Below are 5643 nucleotides of genomic sequence, written 5' to 3'. Positions count from 1 at the left end.
GACACCAGAAGGAATGGTAGTAGGAGGTACAGATGTCGTAGCTGTAAAGGTCATTACCCATGGTTGTTTCTTGTTCGCCCCTCGAAGCGATTTGTCCTTCTTTTTAGCCCAAAACTTCCATTTGTTACTCTTGGTCTTGGAACTCGGAGTATCGTGGTAGTTTGTTGCTAGTTGAGGTACTTGATTATCACCTGGATTGGAATTGTTGTTAACAAATCCGCTAACATTCGCGTTGTTAGCATTAAGGTGGGTCAGAATAGCTGACACGACAGCCGAGACTGCAGCTTGAAAGGTAGCCGCATCAATTTGAAGAGTCGGTGCTTGGTTGATGGGTTGATCGTTTTTATTTGGCGACATGATTCTGTTTCACGGAAAGAAATTGAATTTGTGAGCGAGCATGGTTGAACCTAGACGTAGTTCGACTGTTTATGTAAAGAATAGAAGTATGTTCTCGTGAGTTTGACCTACATCCCTATGATGCAGTCCTAATACGGATTGGAAGTTTGTTCGCGAAGGTTTGGCCTACATCCCTATGATGCAGTCCTAGTACCGAGTGGAAGTAAGTTTGTAAAATGGTCTCAAAACATTTGTCGTTCAAGCCGAGGTATCGTTGGTTGGTGAATAACATGATCCAACCATTAAAAGAGACTTGGAGATGTCTCCAGAGTCACATTGCTATAGTCCAATGACTTGACTAGAGCATGTTTCAAATAGACTCTAATGAAAGTATGATGAGAGTATTTGAATAAAGAATGACACATAAGTTAGCCGACTGTCAATATCTTTGATATTCATGACGTACAAGTTCGGGAAAATGACCTTGTAAAAAGGTCTTACATCATATCCAGAGAAGATAGTTCTTGACAGCATAAAGACCTAACCAAAAGTACTTACAATACTAGATAGTTTCATAGAAAATGCCACATCGGGCATAGACAGAAACACGATTCCTTTCTAACAAGGAATATAAAGTAAGGTCTCTACTACTAGCAACGGTCATCCCTCTGGTGAACTCTCAGTTCAGCCAGTTGGCGTTCCACATCAAGTAGGTGTCTTTCGTACACCCTTTGGCGTACTCGGAGCTCTATGACTTCGGCTCGTGATTCAGCCAGTGCTTGCAGCAGGGTTTCATGGTTTTTATCAGATCTCTCACGAGCATCTTCTAGCCGAATGGTACGGAGGGTATGCATTCTCGCATCGGCGACAACTTCAGTGATCTGATGTAGGGCTGTCCTGCCTTGAATCTCATTTCGGGCCACTCTACAGACCAAGATTGGCAAGATTCTGTCTGCTGAGCCCCCATTGCTCAGGTCATAGAAGCTTCGCTCACCATTAAATGGCATGGGCTGATCTTGTCCTTGGCTCCATGTTTCCAAGCATTCCACCAACTCAGGCGTCGGGCCATGAAAAGCCGGACGAGGGTTAGGAATTGGAAAGGGAGCTGCCTGGGGTAGGTTCTCAACCTCGGGTTCGGAGTTAGCACCGTCCGAAAGGTCTTCATCATGGTGATCATTCACAGGGATAGGATGATCATTCTCTGGTTCTTCTTCAAACCATCCAACAATGACCTCATTCGGAAGGTAATGGTTGCCGTGGGGATGGAGTTCAGCCATGTTATCTATGCGAGAATTGGGGTAAGAAAATAATTATTAGACGAACTATCTAGATAATTATTTAGAAAATCTTCATTAGTTACATCACTATTTGTGAAGTGCATACCAGTTATATGCAATCGAAACAGGATAGGCCTTCGAATAAGTGACCTTAACTCCAAATTCACACAGAATAGGGTTACAACAAAACTTTCACAGATTCTAAGTCTATAATATCCTAGTTACATATAGCCTTAGTGTATCCACTTAGCAACTATCAAATTAGTAATGAAGATCCCGTTTTAGTTCTCAAGTATAAAGTACTTATAGTAACACCAAATACCCCTATAGTATTTTAAGTTTAATGTTATGTTCTACTGTTCTCATTGTGGTATTGTTGGTAAGATTTTAGACTTGTTGCAACCACACAACTACACTTAGGCACATGCTAGTCAACCCTCGGATAATACAGTTGATCAGGCCATATCTTCGCAGTTTTGACTATATGTCTCTAAGTCCACCTGTGTTGCCCAACAATCGTAATTCTTTTGTACTGTCCTAGTGACACTGATTTTAGTATGAATGCAGGCACGTATACTTAATTAAATATTTTATTATTTAAAGTATAAACTCTTGGCCAGAGTATTTTTAATCCCGTTGTATTTATAGTATGTATATCTTTTATGGGTTGATATGCTTAATTCACTATAAACAATGCTCTGATACCAATCTGTCACACCCCAAAACCATGAACGGCGGAAACGTTCTAAGGCGGAGGATGTCATGTACAGTATCACAACAATGAAAAGTAGTAACCAAGCAACAACATCATCCATTGCGTTAATAATATAATTTTAATACAAGTTTGTTCTGTCAAATTATGATAACCACTAAAGTATAAATCAAAGTGAAAGATGAGTCTTGAACGAGCTCCATCTTCTCTAAACCTTGCATCGGTACCTGTCTATCGTTGACCTGAGGATACAAGTTATTTTGAAAGAGAGTATCAGCTTTAAAGCTGGTGAGATCATAAGTATTAATGTGTCTTAATTTGTAAAACTTGTAATCAAATACTTGAAATTGTTTGGAAAGAAAGCTCGTATAAGTATGAAAATGTTTGTAGAACAACTATAAACGTTTGAAAAACCCTAGAAATCCCTATGATTCCTACTATTATAAAAGGGAGTCTTCAACCAAGACCTAACTCTTCTGAATGTAGCCTTCTACCAAGACCCGACTGTGCTACTATTATTATTATTATAAGAAATTGTATCCTTTGGTACTAGGATACTCAAATATAATTCACCTCATCGGTTATGTGAATGAGTCACAAGATAAAGGTAATATTATAAATAACCTAAGTATTACCCTTTGGTACTAGGGTAACTAACAGTGTTAACTGAAGACATCTGTAGATATACATTTACCTCTGTTGCTAACAGCTGGGTATAGGAATAGTTAGTCCCTTAAAGTATACCTGTAATGGTATCAACCGTTGACATCCGTAGATGTGCTTTTACCTCTGTAGCTAACAGAGATTCTAGGAATGGTTAATCCCGCAACGTATCCTTTGGTACTAGGATATTAAATCCAATCTATCTCGTCGATTATGTGATTGTATCATAAGGTAAAGATAAGAATGAGGATTATATAACATAATATATACATATAAAATGTAATAATAACACATCATATATTATCTATCTAAACGTACTCATGTAAGCGTGTTTATGTAAATGTACTCATGTAAATGTAATCATGTAAACATATCTATGTAATAGTATAGTAATGTACTATAATGTTCTACGTGTGGTAGCTGTAACGTGTTTTCTCTCTCTATCTAGCATGTATAGTAATGTACTGTGTGTACTAGCTGTAATGTGTGTTCTCTCTCTATCTAGGAAGTATTGACTCATGAATGAACTGACTCGTTGGATGATATCACGTTCTAGTATCTTCCTGAACTACCCCTATGGTAGCTTACTAGTAATGTAACTGGTACGTATGAACATTGAAGTATACCCTTGCTACCCAAGGGTATTGAATGAACTGGAAGAACCTTTATGACTATATATGTACACATGATATATAACTAATAGTTAAACAACCTTCGGACAGATACCCAATACCCCACCAAACCACATCTCAACGACAAAAAGGAAATAGGGCGGGCAGGCCTTCCTAAGCCTTTTAAACATTTCTTATATAACTATACATACACATACATGCAATTGATAATATAAAAGCATCAAATAAGTTTTGTAAAACCTTAGAACATGATTTCTATCTAAGAAAAGACCGACTTGATGTCAATCTATAAAATGGGTTGAAAGCATGGGTTTGATAAAACAGTTTAAGTATAAAGAAACATTTGTTTGAAACACAATTGTAAATGAGTTTGAAATAAAACATACAGAGTATAATGAACAGTTTAATAAGGAGTTTTAAACATATAAAATGTTTATGAAAATCATTTGAAGGAAACTGTTTGGTAAAACGGCTAATGAGTAGCAAATCATTTGAATGCTGCTTATTAATCACATGTGATTGATATAATAACTAGCATGATTCTACTTGTACTCCCCCCCATAAAGCATTTAAAAACATTTAAAACATTTATTAAGGGGTATGAACTCACCTGTTGTGAGTGGTACTGATGAATTGAAGAGGTAGGACTGCTAGGTGTCAAGTGAAGTCTTGAACACACTCTATGATCCTAGTTAACATATAATATCACATATATGCCACAAATTAGTCTATAAAAAACTTATAAACAATGTCAAGACACCCTAGGACACGCTAAACACCTTTAACAAGTGTTATTAGCCTCTAGGATTGCATCTAAGTGTTGTAGGGAAAAGCTATTATGTGTAGGGTTCAAGGAAAACTCCCTAATGGAGTTCACGGCCCTAATGTCACTAAAAAATGAGTTTACGGTCGTAAACTCATGAGTTTATGGCCGTAAGCTCATACTTACATGACCATTTGATGTTTGAGGCTCTACAAGACCCTAAAAAGCATTTCTACTTAATGGCAAGGTCTTTGGAAGAGTTTATGGCATCCTATAACTCCTTTGAGGTGTTCACGGACCTGGGACCAAACCCCTTGGAGATTACGGCCGTAATCTCCCATGGAAGGGTATTTTTGGTGATTTCAAGTCCCTAATTTAACTAAGAACTAATCTAGGCTAGTGTCCAAGTATTTAGGAGAGTTTAAAGCACACTTTGGCCCTTTTGTTTGGAGTTCACGGTCCAAGAACTTCTTGGGCCATGAACACCTTACTCTTGGTGTTCTAAGGGTGTTATCTAGTCCTAAACACATTAGGATGTGAGTCTAAGTTAGTTTCATTGCTCAATGAAAGGACCAGGGCACTCTTTGTCCCTTAAAGAAGGGTTTACGGTCCAAGATGTTCTTGGGCCGTAAACTCTTAAATCTTGATGGTTTCCTATGATTTCTAGTGTATTAGAAACATATCAAGCTCTATAACACACTAGGATAGAAGTACTCACGATTTGGGACGAAATTCCGAAGATCCTTGAGAGAGAATTCGGCTTTTCTCTAGTTGGAAATGTAACAAATGAATAAATATGGCTCAGAATCCTATATATACTCCTGGGGTTTTTGGTAGAAAATAATTTTATTCAGACATTGAACCCTAATATCATAGAGTTTTGGAATAATAGAGTTGCACAATACCCTGGTGCATCCTCTCTCCTGATATCCCTTAAAGTGTAAATCCTGAAATACCCAAACTTATACCAAAAGTCTGAAAATTTACTGCAACAGTTCTAACTTCTATTGACTTGATATGTTATACAGAATGGAAATTTTGGGTTGTCATAGTTACTAAGGCATAGGAAGGAACTAGGGTCACTTTAGCCCTTAAAGAAGGGTTTACGGTCCATGGTGTTCTTGGACCATAAACACCTTTGATCTTGGTGTTTCCTTGTGTTTTCTTGATGTACAGAGAAGTATAACAAGCTCTATGATACTCTAGGATAGAAGTACTTACAATATAAAAGCTTGAAATGAGTTAAAAGTCCAAGAACAC

The sequence above is a fragment of the Lactuca sativa genome, chromosome 9, assembly GCF_002870075.4.
Source record: "Lactuca sativa cultivar Salinas chromosome 9, Lsat_Salinas_v11, whole genome shotgun sequence".
Classification (NCBI taxonomy): Eukaryota; Viridiplantae; Streptophyta; class Magnoliopsida; order Asterales; family Asteraceae; genus Lactuca; species Lactuca sativa.
Note: the sequence above shows the minus strand (reverse complement) of the source record.